The 15,959-nt window shown below is 56.9% G+C and overlaps 1 non-coding gene across 1 annotated transcript; it reads right to left on the bottom strand.

Moving 5' to 3' along the window:
• Nucleotides 1-7,588: 7,588 nt before the first annotated feature.
• On the bottom strand, nt 7,589-7,673 carry TRNAW-CCA (transfer RNA tryptophan (anticodon CCA)). Its single transcript has one exon. It is a non-coding gene; the product is annotated as a tRNA-Trp (tRNA).
• Between the last annotated feature and the right edge of the window lie 8,286 nt (nt 7,674-15,959).

Raw genomic sequence — 15,959 nt, 5'->3', positions numbered from 1 at the left:
GAGGGCTGTGGGCAGGGGGCTGAGCTCCCATGGGTTAGGGGTGTCTCTGAGGGTCCAAGGCAGCGTGGAGAGGCTCAGAGGCTGGGGATATGCACCCAGAAGTCACAGTAGTGGATTGGAGCCCCGGCCAGTGTAGACCAGCTTCGTTCCACACACAGGCCTGGCCAGGGGCGTTCACGACTGTCCTGTTAATGACAGACTGCTGGCCTGCAGATGACGTCCAGCCTCCTTCACACGGTTTACAAGGCCTCCCTGACCGGCGCCTGCCAACCCCTCTGCCTCCCCGCTCTCCCTCCTCTACTTCACCCTGCCTAGGCTGGCTCCGCCCTCACTGTTTCTGCTCCCCTGCGTGCCACAGCTTAGTAACTGCTTCTTCCAGGAAGCCTGCCTGACTCCCGCCCTGTCCAAGCCCAGGACAGGTGCTCCCAGACCTTCTGAGTCATAGCACCGGGCACAGTGTACGGCCCAGGCTTGTTTCCCTAGCAACATTCTCTGTGAATGACTTACAACAGGCACCGTGGCCATGGCATTCACACCCTATCCCAGCTCTGTCTGTATATAACAGGTGCTCAGTAAATACGTTCTGGGTGACTGAATGAATATGGTGATCGAGTATTTGCAGAGCATCAGAGAGTGACTCAGAGGTAACCAGGTGTGGGGACAGATTCTGCCCTCTTTCAGCCTTGTCCCCCAACTTTGCCTTCCTGAGAGGCGAGCCAGGAGGGCCTCCCTCTCCGCCCTTTGAGTGGCTACTTTCTGAACAGAAAGCCTCAACGGATAGAAGGTTGCTCGGTATCCGTTACCCCCACTCCGGCGAAAGCGTTCACGCCTCCCCCCAGTTCTCATCCCCACTCTTAGTAGGTCTCCACCCAGGTGCTGATGACCTCTTTTACCCCCTGAACCACGCAGAACCGGAAGCCAGCCTGTGTTTGAACCTGGCCACTTACTGATGCACAGAAGCTAACAATCCCCTTTCTGGTTACATCACTTGGAGCCGGGTTTCCTTTCCTTGCAAAGGGGGTGCGTGTTTTTTTTAAAATAGTTTTATTGAGATGTGATTCACATGCCATGTAATACACACGTTTAAAGTGTACAAATCAGTGTTTTTAGTATAATCATAAAGTTGGGAAATACCGCCACAAGGTGATGTTACCGTCTCATCACCCCAAAGAGAAACCTCAAGTTCCTGGCGGTCACTCCCCGGCGCCCACCCCCCAGCCCCGGGAAAGCACGGATTGGCTTTCAGTCTCTAGGGATGTGCTGGCTCTGGACATTTCATCAAAACAGAATCATCCGAGAGGATGTCGGACATCTCTCACCCGGCACAATGTCCTCAAGGTTCATCCATGTTGTGGCAGGTGTCAGAACTCCCCGTCTTTTCACGTCTGAGTAATGCCCCACTGTGCAGATGGGGCACATTTTGTCCGTCTGTTCCTCAGCCGCTGGGCATTTGGGTTGCTTCCACCTTGGGTTCCGGTGGATAATGCTGCCTTGAACGCGTGTGTTCAAGTCTTCATGTGCGTTCTCATTTCTCGTGGGTGCAAACCTCGGAATGAAATTGCCGGGTCATGTGGTGACTGTATCACCTTCTGAGGGGCCCCCAGACCACATTCTGGACCAGCTGCCCCACCACCCAGGCTTAGTGACACAGAGCCTCTTTGCAGGTGTTTGTTGGACATCTGCATGCCTCCCGAAGAGATATTCATTCAAACCCCTTTCCTTTTTGCAGCTCGTGCTTTTATTATGAGTTGTAGGAGCTCTTTGTATATTCTGGATACAAACCCCTTCTCAGATGGATGATTTGCAAAAAATGTCTTCCTTTCCGGGACTTTGATTTTGGTCACGCCCGGTGTCACTTGTGCTGCTGCGGTCGTTGCTAAAGAGTCTGAACACACCCACCTTCTGTGAGAGGACTGCTCACCCCTGCCCTCTGTCCTCTCAGCGAGGCAGCCTGGCCTCCCAGCGACAACCTGAGGAGGGGGTGGTTCTGAGCCCACCACATCGGGGTCACCTGCTCCCGCAAACAGCGTGTTCTCAGAGGAAGCATCTCAGGCACCCGGGATGACCAGATTCTGAGCCACACCCCCCACCGTGGCTGCAGCTGACAGACATTCCAGGGCTTCCCGAAGGAAGGGCAGGAAGGGAGCAGCGGCAGGAAGCCGGACAACCACAGAGCATGGGCGCCGGTCACACTCTACCCCTCTGGGGGCTGACGGGCCTGGAGCTTGCTGACTCACGGGCTCTCCCGGCCCGTTACCGCTCCTGTGAGCTCCATCCACCCCAGAGAACACGCGGCCTCAAGCTAGCGCTAGCGGGAGCCAGTGTCTGCCCTCTGCCACCTGAAGACTGGAGCAGATCGGATACTTCCTGTGCCCCGCTCCCTCCCCACCCACCTTCCTGCCTCCAGAACACAGACCCGTCACCCCGACCACTCAACATGCATTCGAGAAGCCGAAGGCTAGGGTCAGGGATACAGAGAGCAGAGCAGGCGTGGTCTGGGTCCACGTGGCCAGAAAGCGATCACACTCGAGGCTCCACACGCCCTGACGACAAATGGCAGTTAGGTCTGGGTAGTAAGGAGTCGTGTCCATCAAGAAGCCCCCCGACTGGGGTAGTAAGGAGTCGTGTCCGTCGAGGAGCCCCCGACTTGGGTAGCAAGGAGTCAAGGGCACACAACTGTAAGGGAGCCTTGGCGTTGACCTGGCGGCAGGTGGCGACAATCCCTCCGTCTATGGAGAGGCATTACTCCGGAACTGTGCACAACCCCACGTGGGAGGGCCCCCAGAAAAGGAAGCAGACACCCCAGCGTGGGAGGCGCAGAGCCTCCGTGCTCGCTGAGCTGGCTGTCCCAACCTCACTTCGCCCTGCAGCGGGGCCTCGGCTTTGGGGGCACGAGACAAGGCTCCCTTGTGGAAAGGGCTGGGGACCCTTGAACTATAGCATCTTTTTTGCAGAACAGATGTTAACAAGGTGCTTGGTCCCTGTGTTAGCCGTCACACTCACTACCCACGTTCTAGGGAGTGTGGAAAACCACACCCAAGAAACGAGAACCACTCCCCCAGGGCCCAGCAGTCACACAGCTAACGATTTATTTCCTTCAAGTTGTTTCCTTCGGTGCGCAGTGAACACGCATCTACTTTACAAACTCAGCGTCACGTGGAAAAGGCTGTTTTGACCTTCGCTTTTTCTTCAGGTAGCAGTAAGTCCCGGACATTTCCCTGTTTCATTAAATTGTCTTCTACAGCCCAGCTTAACAGCTGCTGGTGTCCGTCTGTGGCCGTTAATAATAGCAAACGTTTACACGTGTGTGTTGTTTATATTGTGCTTTTGAGGCCTTGGCTTACCTCGTGCTCATATGTTCTCAGTGCTTTTCGTATACCAGCTCATTTAATCCACACAGCACCTGCGTGAGCTAAGGATCCTCTTAGGACCCATTTTACAGAGGAGGAGGTTGAGGCGCAGAGAGGTAAAGCCATTTGCCCAGGATCACACAGCCGCTAAGCGGCGGGGGCCAGGATCTGAGCCCAGGTGTCTGGTCCCAGAGTCTACACTGCCTCTAAAGCTCCCTCATCGTGGGCACAAACGGGGCAGGGATGGTCCCGGGGAGTCAGGGCGGGCTGTCTCCTCTTTGGAGCTCTGGAAGGCATCCTGACAGGGGGCAGGAGGGCCAGCTGACTGCGCGCCCAGCGTATCACCGATGCTAGGCTGTCTGTGCCCACGGTTCCCGGGAGCCTACGGTGGGGAAGGTGGTTGCACCTGTCTGTGTGGCCACATGCGCCCTCTGGCACCTGTGAGAAGTGCTGGAAACCCCTTTACCACGGAGCTGCTGTTAGCTTCAGCAGCATTAGCTGCAGTAATGATTCCCGACCCCTCTGGTCTCAAGCGTCATGTTCCAGAATGCCCTAGGCTGCCGATAGTGATGCTGGCCTGTGTTGCCTCAGACAGGGGCTTCGCTGGTCATGGAAACCAGCAACTCCAGGGGCAGCCACAACAGCAAGGGCCTTGGCTGGCAGAACAGGCCCTCCTTCCCCTGGGAAGCCACATAAGCCCCTGAGGTTCTGGGACTTTGTAGGGGAAGAAGGGAAGAAGGCATAGGCTGCAGGCCGGTATGGAAGGGTGTTTGCGTGACCTTGCGGGTCCCCCAAACTGGACAGTAGGACCCCCAGTTCTATAGACAGAGTGCATCCCCCCGGCCAGCCCCCAGCACTGGAGACGTACCGTCCTGCCCTCGGGCATAGATAACATGGCTCACACAGTGGGGCTGCTGGGGGGCTTGGGGGTGGAGAATGGTCTGCCGACTGTCTGACCCGAATTGCTAACCCTGCCCTGTCCTAGGTGGACGACTCCGGCCTCCTCAACATTCGTGGGCCCCGGAGAGCCACTGCCCAGGTTGCTGTGAATGGGACACCCACAGTAAGAGCTGTGCCACCAGATCAAACGTGTCCACGTGTGCCCTCCGCTCGCTTCTGTTGAATAGATTCGGAAACGTACAAGGGCCAGGTCAAGGGCATTTTGCAAACCTGCTGCTGTCGTCGGACGGTCCCCTTTGTCACGGCGCTGCTCAACCCTCCACAGCACCAGAGTCACCTGGACTCTTGTTAAACAGCGGCACTGGTTCAGCAGGACTGGGCGGGGCCTGGCGCTCTGCATTTCTGATGCGCTGGTCCAGGGGCACCCTCTCAGCTGTAGGGGTCGCCGGGGCGCACATGGGCTCTCTGCCACCGTCCTCCTGCAGGAAGCCTGGTGCCCCTGGGGCCCCACAGACCACAGCCCCAGGCAGGGTGTTAATGTCGCCGTGGGGGGCTAGAGAAGGCTGGTTCTTGGCAAGCTCCCGCCAGCCCCAAGGAGCCTGAACCTCTGCCATTAGCCGTCGGTCCAGCCGGGCTGTTTATGCAGCCAATTTCGGCGAATCTAATCCACCCCGAGAGGATGGGAGAGACCAGCTCTCTGCACCAAGGCCAGGCGGCGGGCGTCCAGCCCCGCACTCGGCGGGGCCTACAGGCTTCCGGCAGCAGCTAGCAGGTCCGGAGAGGATGGCGGGCCGAGGGAGACCCCGTCTGGACGGGAGCGGCCGTGCAGCGCGGAAGCCGGCTCTCTCGGCCGCAAACCCCGGCAACGGGGAACCAACCGGAGACAGAGACACAGGAGTAGATGCCGTTTCCCTTCTACCCCACCAGGCTGCAAGCGCCCGTTCCTCGCACTGGGGTCGGGGGAGGCCAGAGGCAAACGGACAAACAAGCAGATAACTTGAATCCTGGTACAAGTTGGGCGGAGGGCACAAAAAGAGTGTTGGCCACACGAAATTGCTGATTTGGGCCATTTTTGTACTCCCGAAGGGCTGTTTCACGCAGTTCGGTGTTAATCCCAAGAGCAAATTCAGGGTTGTTTTTACAGTCCCCCCCACCCCCTTCCTTGGAACACGCAAAGCTGGTATATTTGTATGCAATCACGTATTTCGCACATATTGCTACCAACAGGTGCCAGGTGCTCTGTGTCCCTCTGTCCCTCTGACAGCAGAGAAATTCTGGACGAAGCTCTGGGGACTTTAGGGAGCCAGAGCTCCTGTTTCTTCTCTCCAGCATAAGAGCGCTGCTGTGCCTCATGGTATGCTTCTCAGAGCCACACGCCGGTGAGGGGCTAACATGGGGGAGAGGCCCCGGGGTGGGGGGCGCTGGCGTCTGTCCGTGTCGGCGGGGGCCCCTCCTCTTCCACTTTTCTCTCCCACCGAGATGCTGAGGGTCAGCCCCAGGAAAGACCAGCAGGTGGGGTGGGGAGGGAGGCCAGACGGAGGGCTCCTCGCCCCCTGAGAATGCTAACTCAGGGTGGGGTGGAGCCCTCCTGCTCCAGGAGACAAAAGCACCAATATGCTAACACGTGGCCAGATTCCCGACTCACCTGGCCCCAGCCTTCCAGAATCTGGAGGTGAGAACTTCCCAGGGATCGCTGTGCTGTGGCCACGCTGGAGGGACAGGGGGAACCCCCGCCAAAGTTGGGTTTGGACGTCAAGAGTGATGAGGCACACACACGCTCAGAGGGTGGGAACAGGTTGTCACTCCTGTGATGGGGCTTTCTGGGGAGAGCCAGGCAGCCCCCTAATTGCTGCAAAAGGGCTGGAAAGAGCAAGGGAAGGAGACGGGCCTGGGGCCTTACTGCGGCTGGAGGGTGGGGGCTCTTCCCCCAGGAGAGGAGCAGCCGGGGCGGGACGTGGGGCACAGGGAGAGGGGATAGGGCTCGACGGCCACCAGCAGCGCAGAGTCTAAGATGGAATCAGATGCCACCGCACGTGGGCACGCCTGCCTCCGGTTGCGAGACACTTGGTCACACGCACACCCACGTGCACATATGACGCACGGGGAGCGTGATGACCCCTGGGAGTCTCGGCGCATCAGCAACTGTGGGGGTGAATTCAACCCACCTCTCCAGAGCACCCCCAGAGCGGCTCCATTGTCAACACGCACCCCAGATCCAAATTACGAAGAGCTCAGCACGTACCGGACGCCTGTGTACCCAGATCGAACAAATGCTAATTTTGTTCTTACGTGCTTTGAGTGTTTTTTGAGGGGATCGAAGTTAGAGTCGAAGCACTCTCTCTCCTCCTCTATCTCCCCCCTTCTCTCCCTCTCTCTCCCTCCCTCTCTTGCTCCCTCCCTACCTCTCCCTCCCTCTCCCTCCCTCTCCCTCCCTCTCCCCCCCCCCCCCCACCATCACTCACTCTGGGAAGCCAGCTGTCATGTTGGGAACTGCCCTGTGGAAACACATAGCAAGGAGTAAAGGCCTCAGTGAACAGCCAGCGAGGACCTGAGGCCTGCCAACAACCACGGTTAGCTGGGAAGTGGACCCTTGTGCCCGAGTTAGAGCCCCACGTGACCTCCTGACCACCGCCAAGGGAGACGCCAGGAGCCAGAAACACCAGGCAGCTCCCGGATTCCTGACCCACCAAAACCATGAGCTAATGCATGTGTGTTGTTTTAAGTCCCTGAGTTTGGGAGTGTTTGTTACGAGGCAACGGCTGACTCGCACACTCGGGGGCGGGGTGTAGGACACGGGCGGATTCTGGCATCCACCTGGCCCCACCACCAGCAGTCTCCAGGTATGTCTTCCTCATACTGTCCTGGTGTCAGAGTGTGATGACCCAGGAGTCACCAGTGCGGCCCCCTGACCCAGCATGCTGAGCCGTACCCGGGACAACCGACCCCAGGAGCACGTCTGTGTGAGCACCCACGGCAAACTCCCCCTCCCGGTCCTGTTTGTTCAGCCACTGCCCTCCAGCCCACCGTCTGCCCTCCAGGGACTATATCGCCACGGAATAAACTCAGACCTGCAGCTCAGTCACCTGGCTGAGCTTCCTTCCCAGTATCACAGAATCCAGCAATCCTTGCCACAAAAAGCGTTTTAGAATTTTTCCCCATGGCAAGAGATTTTGGAATCAGACAGACCTGGGTTTCTTTTTTGTTTGTTTTAATTTTTTTTAATTCGTTTTCTTTATTTTTGAGAGGCTGAGAGAGACAGAGCGCGAGACGGGGAGGGGCAGAGAGAGAGGGAGACACAGAATCCAAAGCAGGCTCCAGGCCCTGAGCTGTCAGCACAGAGCCCGACGCGGGGCTCGAACCCACGGACCGTGAGATCATGACCTGAGCTGGAGTCAGATGCTCAACCGACTGAGCCACCCAGGCGCCCCCAGACCTGGGTTTCCAATCTCCTCCCACCACGCTGCCTCCGGGCTCACTCCCCTCATCTGGAGAGTGGGCTCAATAATCAATAATCAATCCTGTCTCCAGGACGGTGAGAGGATTGAGGTCCAAGAGCAGGGCCAGCGCTTAGCAGAGAGCGTGACTGTATTAGTAAGATGACAGGAGGCGCTTGGGGCCAGCCCCTGAGGAGGGCTGGCCTGTGGCTGCCGTGGGTGGAAGGTGGTAGGGTGGGGCAGGGAGGTGCTCCGGAGCAGGGACGGTCCCTGCTATGTCCCACCTGGGCCTTCTCTGGGCTCCATATGGAACTGTGCTGCCTCCTACCCGCTGCTAATGCTGTTTTTTCTTTCCTTTTTTATCGAGATAAAATTCACATAACATCAAATTAACTGTTTAAAGTGAACAATCCAGTGGCATTTAGCACATGCACAGAGCCGTTGTAACTGTCACCACAATGCAGTTCCAGAACATTCCATCACCCAAAGGAAACCCGCCCCCTCTCTAGCCCCTGGCAACCATGACTCTACTTTCTGTCTACACATTTGCGTCTTTGGACGTTTCGTTTAAGAGGAATCCTGCTCTGTGTGACCTTCTATGGCTGGCTTCTTCCCTCCGGAAGACGTTTCCCAGTGCGTCCGCGTTGCGGCCTGTGTCAGAGGGACATGGCGCTGTTCGGGTAGGCCACCTTTGTTTACCCGTTCCTCGGCAGACGGACATCTGGTTGTTTGCACGTTGCGACTATTAGGAATAACGCCGCTGTGACCACGACGCACAGATTTCCGTGTGGACCGGTGGCTTCGGTTCTCCCGGGGAGACGCCTGGGTGTGGACTCACTGGGTCTGTTTGCTTTCGAGGACACCCGCCCCCGCCCACCGGCCCCCCTTGTGCCCTGAGAGCGCAGTGCTTTCATGACTGCACGTTGTCCAGGGGTCACTTTCCACGTGACTTTGGGGCAAGGTCCGGACAGGGGGCTGCGAGCCCCAGGTGAGCAGGGAGGGGCTTGCTCACCCCGCGCCCAGGCCTGGTGCACGAAGACACCCAGCGAGCAGCTGCAAATGTGAGAATGGAGCGCGGGCGTGAGCCGCCGGGCCACCAAAGCTGCCGCCGGCAAGCCCGAGAATCCGGGAGCAGGGCCGCCCGGCAGGTGTGGTGCACGCTTGGTGCGGCACCGGGGAGGCTGAAACGCTGGGGTGTCTGCACAGGGGCGGCCCTCAGAGAGCGGGCGACAGGGTGGAGGGCCTCCACCACGTCCTCCCACCACTGTGGCTAGAACGAACTCGGGGTCTGCTTCCGGAACCCAGTCTAAGACGGGAAGCTGTGCCCTCTGGTCCTGCTGAGGACTAGCCTCGCCATTATGAGGAATGACTAATCACCCGGACTCACCCAGGATTAAGTAACCGGAATCAAGAGGCCTTCCCAAGGCTGCTGCTCCAGGCACAGCCACGTTCTGGTTCTGTGGGGCTGCAAGCTGCTGCATCACCTCTGGAAGACGCAGGTCGGGCTGGGGCCAGGGGAGGCAAGCAAGGCACCAAGGGGGCACAGGTCAAGAGGCGCCCGCACTCAGGGTCCCACAGTGCAAGCTTACACCTAGAGGGGATCACCCCGCAGTCCTGGTGGCCCTGGTCCTGATTGTAGAGAACGCTCCTGTGTACACATGTGCACACGCATGTGTCAGGATGTACATGTGTGTGCTTGTACGTGTATATGCAGACACGTGTACGTGTATTGTAGACTGTGTGTTTGCATGTTTTTGTATGTGTGGGTGCGTGCACATGCATCTGTACATACGTGTGTGTATACGTGGGTATGTGAGTATATGTGTTGGTGTGTGTTGTGTGCATGTGTGTATACATGCGTATACATGGGTGTGTAGGTGAGTATATTATGTTGGTGTGTGCGTGTGCATGAATGAACTGTGCGTGTGTGTGTGTGCATGTGCATGAGTGAAGTGTGAATGTATGTGTATGTGTGTGTGCATGAGTGAACTGTGCATGTGTGTGCGTGTGCATGAGTATACCATGTGTGTATGAGCGAACTGTGCGTGTGTGTATGTGTGTGTGCATGTGCATGAGTGAACTGTGTGTATATGTGTGTGCATGAGTGAAATGTGTATGTGTGTGCATGAGTGAACTGTGTGTGTATGTGTGTGTGCAAAGAGTGAACTGTGTGTATGTGTGTGTGCATGAGTGAAGTGTGTGTATAAGTGTGTGTGCATGAGTGAAGTGTGCATGTGTGTGTGCATGTGCATGAGTGAAGTGTGTGTATACGTGTATGTGTGTGCATAAGTGAACTGTGCATGTGTGTATGTGCTTGCACACCTCACAATACTATTGAGCATCTATCCCAGGCCCAACATCATCCTCAGGGCCTTACATTTATTAGCGCATTTAATCTGCACAACTCTTTAAGGTAAGTCTTACCATTATTCCCCATTTTGCAGATGGGGAAACTGAGGCTCGGAGAGGCAAAGTGGTTTTCCTCAAGCCACACAGCTGGTAGATGTGGGACCAGGACACAAGAGCAGACAGCCTGACTCTGGAACCCACATTCTGAACCCCTGGGGCACGTATTTGAAGACATAAATCTATTTTTCCCTTCTGAGCTATACGTCAGTGATGATCTTTCCTTTTTTCTGGCTCCTTTGCAGCCCAGACGAGTAAGAAATCCCGGGGTGTATCCGGTGCGTATGCTCACTCGACAACTGAGAGGAAGGACTCCAGGGAGACAGTTGACACAGCCCTAAGAGACAGGTATGGGTCCAGACCCTCCCGGAGCCCGGCGGTCCCAGAGGAGAGGCGGACCCCACGTGTCCGCCAGACTGCAGGACCACATCTAGCCCGCACAAGCTTCGTCCTTTCTCTGACGACGGCCGTCAGGACGAGCTCTGTCACTCTCAGGTGAGCCTCTGCCCACGGCACAGGGAGCCGTGCCCACTCCCCGCGGCGGCTCCCGCCTGGCCGCTCATTCTTCTGGAGGGTGGGTCCCCTCTCTCCTCGCCGCATGCTTGGGTGGGAAAGAAAAAGGCCAGGAGAGACCCGAAGGCTGGGAGCGGGGCCTCTGGCGTGTATATTTAGCCGGGCGGAGGAGCGAGGCAGCCTCCTTCCTGGCTTCAGGCCTCCTCTGCCTGCCAGGGTCGGGTCATGGGACCGGAGGAGGACATCGCCTGTGGTGACAGCTGCCCGCGCTCCCCCCATTTGGCCGCCAGACAGGCTGGCCTTGGCCAGAAATTATATGTTTTGAAGCTGTTCCTGAACCAGAAGCCCCAGGACAGTGCCGTTTTTGTTGTCGTTTGAATTCTCCTTGAAACCAATTTGCCTTTCCCCCCTGCTTTGATTTTTAAAAATGTGTTTCATTATGTAATGTATATGCATTGTAGAAAAATGGGAAAATATAGATAAGCATGATGAAGAACGTAAAACCTCCCGACTGCACTGCCCAGGGAGGAGATGAGCCGCCCTGATCATGCACACAGCGGCGGCCGACCCGAGCAGGAAGCCAGACGCGCTAAGGCTCCATGATCTGCACCCAAGTTCAAACAGGTGAAACTACCCCGCGGCGCCAGAAGCTGGGGTGGTGGCCCAGCAGGGAGGCTGCGCGTCTGTGCTTGTCTGACTTACAACGTGCTTTTCCACGTGTGTGCGCTCAATCACACCTTGACCAAATAGAGACTTACCGTTTCTGTTCCCAGGGATCGCCACTATTCCCCTCTGCGGTGTCTCCTTACAGACCTTCTCGCGTGCACATCGGCGTGTGTTTGTCTCGTGGAAACATGCCATCTGCCTGCCTCCCATGTCTTCGCTGGTCAGACCGCGAGTGCGCACGGGTGCAGTCCCACCACGAGCCCCCTGAGCAGGTCCCCTGGGACGTCGAGGGAGGGCAAGCGCCAGCGGGCAGCCACAGGAACCTCTCGTTCGTCGGCTTGCCCTTTCCACCTCACCTAGGGCAGACCTCTTTCCCAATCAAGAAATCACACCTGTGCCTGGATATAAGGGAGCCTCAAATCCGGGGAAATGCCTAGTATGGGACCCTCCAAAATGGTTTTGGGCCAACATGAATATACAAGTGTTTTGGATGTCCATGAAGTAGTCACAGGAATGCTTATAAAATCTTAATTAAATTAGAAGTGCATTTTTATTTTTTTATTTTAAAACATTTTTTAATGTTTCTATTTGAGAGAAGGGGGAACAGAGGATCCGAATCAGGCTCCGGGTTCCAAGCTGACAGCTCAGAGCCTGACGCGGGGCTGAGATTCACCAACCAAGAGATCATGACCTGAGCCGAAGTCGGATGCTCAACCGACCGAGCCACGCAGGCGCCCCTCAGGAAGGCGGTTTTAGAATCCTTAGTGAGATCGCATAGAACACGTGTTGGAGGCTGGCGAATTGTCCAGGGCACGGTTCCCTCTTACTCCTGGGGACACAGGCTGACCCCATTTCCCAGCCTCCCTGGCAGGTAGCACGGGCACTCAACAGTCTGCCCGGTGGAAATCGGGCAGTCAGGTCATGCGTGGCTCCAGGCCTGGCCTCAGAAACCTCCCACGTCCAGCTTTCCCCAGCCTGTAGACCATCTGCTGTCTGGACACCCCAGGGGACAGTGGGCCCACTGCATGAAGGGCCCTGGGCCTCTGAAGGCCACCCACCAAACACCCGACTACGACTAATCTGAGAAAAGGACGAACCCCGTGAACGTCTCAAGGGCTCCATGCGGTCCTTGACTCAACACGTTAACTTAGAGGTAACGCTTGGTCCACTCACAGTTTGTGAGTCAGTTTTATTCAGATTCATTGCACGTGTGGTCGACATCGGCGTCTTCGTCAAGAGCCGCTTCCTGAGCCGTCATCCTCGGTTTCCCAAGATGCCGTCTCGTTCTCACCTCGAGGTGTGAGGTTGGGATCCATCCCAGATGCTGTTGATAATCGCTTTGCCAGGACACACGTCTCCCCCGACAGTGTATCGGGGCGGGGCTCTCCCAAGTTGACTTGCGGGTTTCGCTGCTCGGTCTTCACAACCTAAGCGCTTACATATTCCTTTTGAAAGATCTCTGGAAGGCTTATTCACTGTGACACCTACCCTTGGGAGGTCCTCCCTACAGGAAGATTTGTTAAATCCCTGTCAATTGCTCGTGTCCTTTTTCATCGCTTCCCTCCTGTTACCCCCATGAGGGCCCGTGTCTAGCCTCATTGGAGGTCGTTTCAGAAGAAGGTGCGTTTTCCAAATGAGCTGGCTGGTTCAAAGTAAAATAATTGAAAGACTGACCTACAATGACATAATTGTTAGGTGACTATTTTTAGCCTGATATGTTTTACATGTATTATTATTTATTTTTTTAGTTCGGAAATTTTCATATAAAAAGTGGAGTGAAGTGCACAGTGGCCACTCATGTGCCCACCACGCTTGGGACAATCAAATACCGTCTGCCTTCCAGAAAAAGAGGGAATCCTTCTCTGAGCCAGTTCAAGAAGAAGCCACTAAGTAACTCAGGTTCAGGAGGGAAAAGCTCCTTTCCCTCTTTCTTTGTCCTGCAAAATGTGCAGCTCGGGGCTTAGCCAACTTTTCCTACGAAGGGCCAGGCAGTAAATATTTTCGGTTTTGCAGACACACGGTCTCTGCTGCACCTGCTGGGCTCCAGGGTCGCAGAACCAAAGCAGCGGGAAGTAAATGAACAGGCGTGGCTGTGTTCCAATAAAACTTTATTCACAAACCTGGCAGTAGCGCGATTTGACCTCTGGGCCGTAGTTTGCCAACCCCGATATAGCTCATCTAAACTTAGAGAAACAGGGGCACCCGGGTGGCTCAGTCGGTCAAGTCTCCGACTTCGGCTCAGGTCACGATCTCACAGTGCGTGGGTCCGAGCCCCCGGGTCGGGCTCTGTGCTGACAGCTTGGAGCCCGGAGCCTGCTTCGGATTCTGTGTCTCCCTCTCTCTCTGCCCTCCTCCTGCTCATGCTCTGTCTCTCAAAAATAAATACACTGTTTAAAAAAAAACAACAACTGTAAACTTAGAGAAACAGAAGTGTCCACCTCCATCCAGCTGCTCCAACCATCAGTGAAAAAAAGACCCCACAGCCACGGGCGTGAGCATTAGACCCTGCTGTGGTTTGAATCCTGCCTCGGAGCTTAAACAGTGGCACGCGCCTGGGCCCGTTACTAAGTCCTCCAAGCCTGGTTGGTGAACCGTCCCTGCCTCTGGGGAGAGTTGCAGCGTGCCAACCTGACCAGGGGTCAGGGGGCACAGCCCAGTGGCTGACGTGTGAATACCCGGGGGCCACTGGCATTAAAGCAGGGGATGATGGCAGGTAGCGGAGTGCTTCTGAGCACTGGAGGCGGCGGCTCGGGAGGGAGGCAGAGGTAATTAATAAGTCAGGCCCGCTGGGGGCAGCAGGGAATTGAGTTGAGAGCAGGTAGGAGGAAGCGGACGGAAGAAAGGAGGGCTGCTGGTCCTTCTCTGTGTGAGCAGCTCTTCTTTCTGAGGACATCTCTCCACTCGATGTGCTGTCCACACTGGCAGGGACGAGGTGACTTTAACTATAGCCCCCCAAGTGCAGGTGGGCTGATCACTGTGACAAAGAGCTCCTTCCAGAGACTTCCGACTCGGCCCCCAGGGGAAGCAGCACCCACTGCATCGGGCAATCTACCAGGCCTTAGGGGCGCTAGCTAGGGCAGGTCAGCCAAATGGCCCACTCAGTGCCTCTCCCCCGTGATGGCACCAGCGTCCAAGCCTGAGTGGGTAGAGACCACAGTGGTCACCCAAACTGGGATCTCCCGGGCCATCTGTGCCCCCGAGAGCCGTAGATAATCAGATGGACCTGGCTTCTTCCCGGGAGAGGAGGCAGACGGGAACCGGGGTGCAGGCCACAGGCTGGGGAGGGGGGGCAGGGCCACACCAAGGCCTGCTTCCGGCACGAGGCAGCAGATGGCCGTGGGACGAGGCAGTCCCTCAACCACTCAGTGTGGTGGTTGTTACCAGTACTGATGGGAAGCCGAAGAGGTCAGAGGTTAGAGGCCACGACAAGGATGCTCAGGGGTTGGTAGGGAAATACTGGAGACAGAGATTTCAGAGTGCAAATCATAGAAACCTTGAACTTGGCAATTAATGTGGCCTCAAGGGGGCCTGAGTTTGCGTCCCGGGCCCAGTGGGACCCTCCCGGTCCCCACTGTGGGTCTCGCCCCAGGAAATGATCTGCACCCAACTTCCCGTGCCATCCTCTGACCCCACTTCACCCATCCTCCTCTGAACCGCGGTCCTTCTGGTCGCCAGTAATCCCACCCCCGGAGCTGAGCGGGCCTGCCCCACCCACAAGGCAGCGCGTCCGCCGGGTAAGAAAAGATCCCTTCCCGGCTGGGGACGCGGCCCCAGAGAGACACAGCCGCCATGGCTGCAGCGTGGACAGTGTTCAGATGCCTGCAAGCCACAGCCACCACCCCGGGGGCTCTGTGTCCCCAGTGGGTCTGTCTCTGTCACTGGACAGCTTCTGTGCCAAGGCCTCTCCCTGAGGGACGAGCTGCCCCCGTAGCCCGCCGTGAGGACTCGAGTCTGAGGAGAACCAGCAGGGGGTTTTCCTTTGGTGGCCTTGGCTGTGAAGTCCCCTGAGCAAGTCCAGGCTGAGAGCAGGAAGCACGTTATTGTCCCTTGCCAGGAAAGGTGCCTTTGTGAAGGAGGGGAGGCTAACGGGGGTCACGGAGGCTGTGGGGTCCTTCCAGAGGACGCCCGGCTCTCTCTGACTTTGTGTCCCACGCCCTCCCGCCTGCCAAGAAGTGCACAGCTGCACCCATTTTGCAGATGCCTTTCAGTGTCAGGAACTCGCCCGCAGCCAGCCCTGGGACTGGGACGAAGGCTCCGGCAGCCCAGGAGGCCCATCGGGGACAAGTGAGGTCGAGGAAGGGGGTGGTTATAAACTGGGTGCGAGCAAGGGCTCCTGCCGTTGGGATCCCCAGCCTCCCTGGGGCCTCACCTTGGGGTCACTTCTGGCTCACTGGTGCCCTGAGAGAGGGGCGCCTGCTCTGGGGCTCACCCTACACAACAGGAAGAACCGGCCATGACTCTTGTGTTTCCAGATCCTTCTCTGGCCACCTGCAGTCTTTGTCAGTGGAAAGGAACAGTATAGAGCCGCATTTCCTCCTGGGGTTCATTATGTCACTGTGGTCGGCTGGATAATAGCCTGGCACCACGCCTATGTCCCAATCCCTGCACTGTGGCTATGTGACCTCGCAGGGCAAAGGACGTGTGCCCAAGGGACTGAGGATCCGGATGTGGGAGGTGAGCCTTATAAAAG

Source organism: Panthera onca, chromosome E2 (assembly GCF_046562875.1).
Source record: "Panthera onca isolate mPanOnc1 chromosome E2, mPanOnc1 haplotype 2, whole genome shotgun sequence".
NCBI lineage: Eukaryota > Metazoa > Chordata > Mammalia > Carnivora > Felidae > Panthera > Panthera onca.
This window is presented reverse-complemented; position numbering and strand designations above follow the sequence as displayed.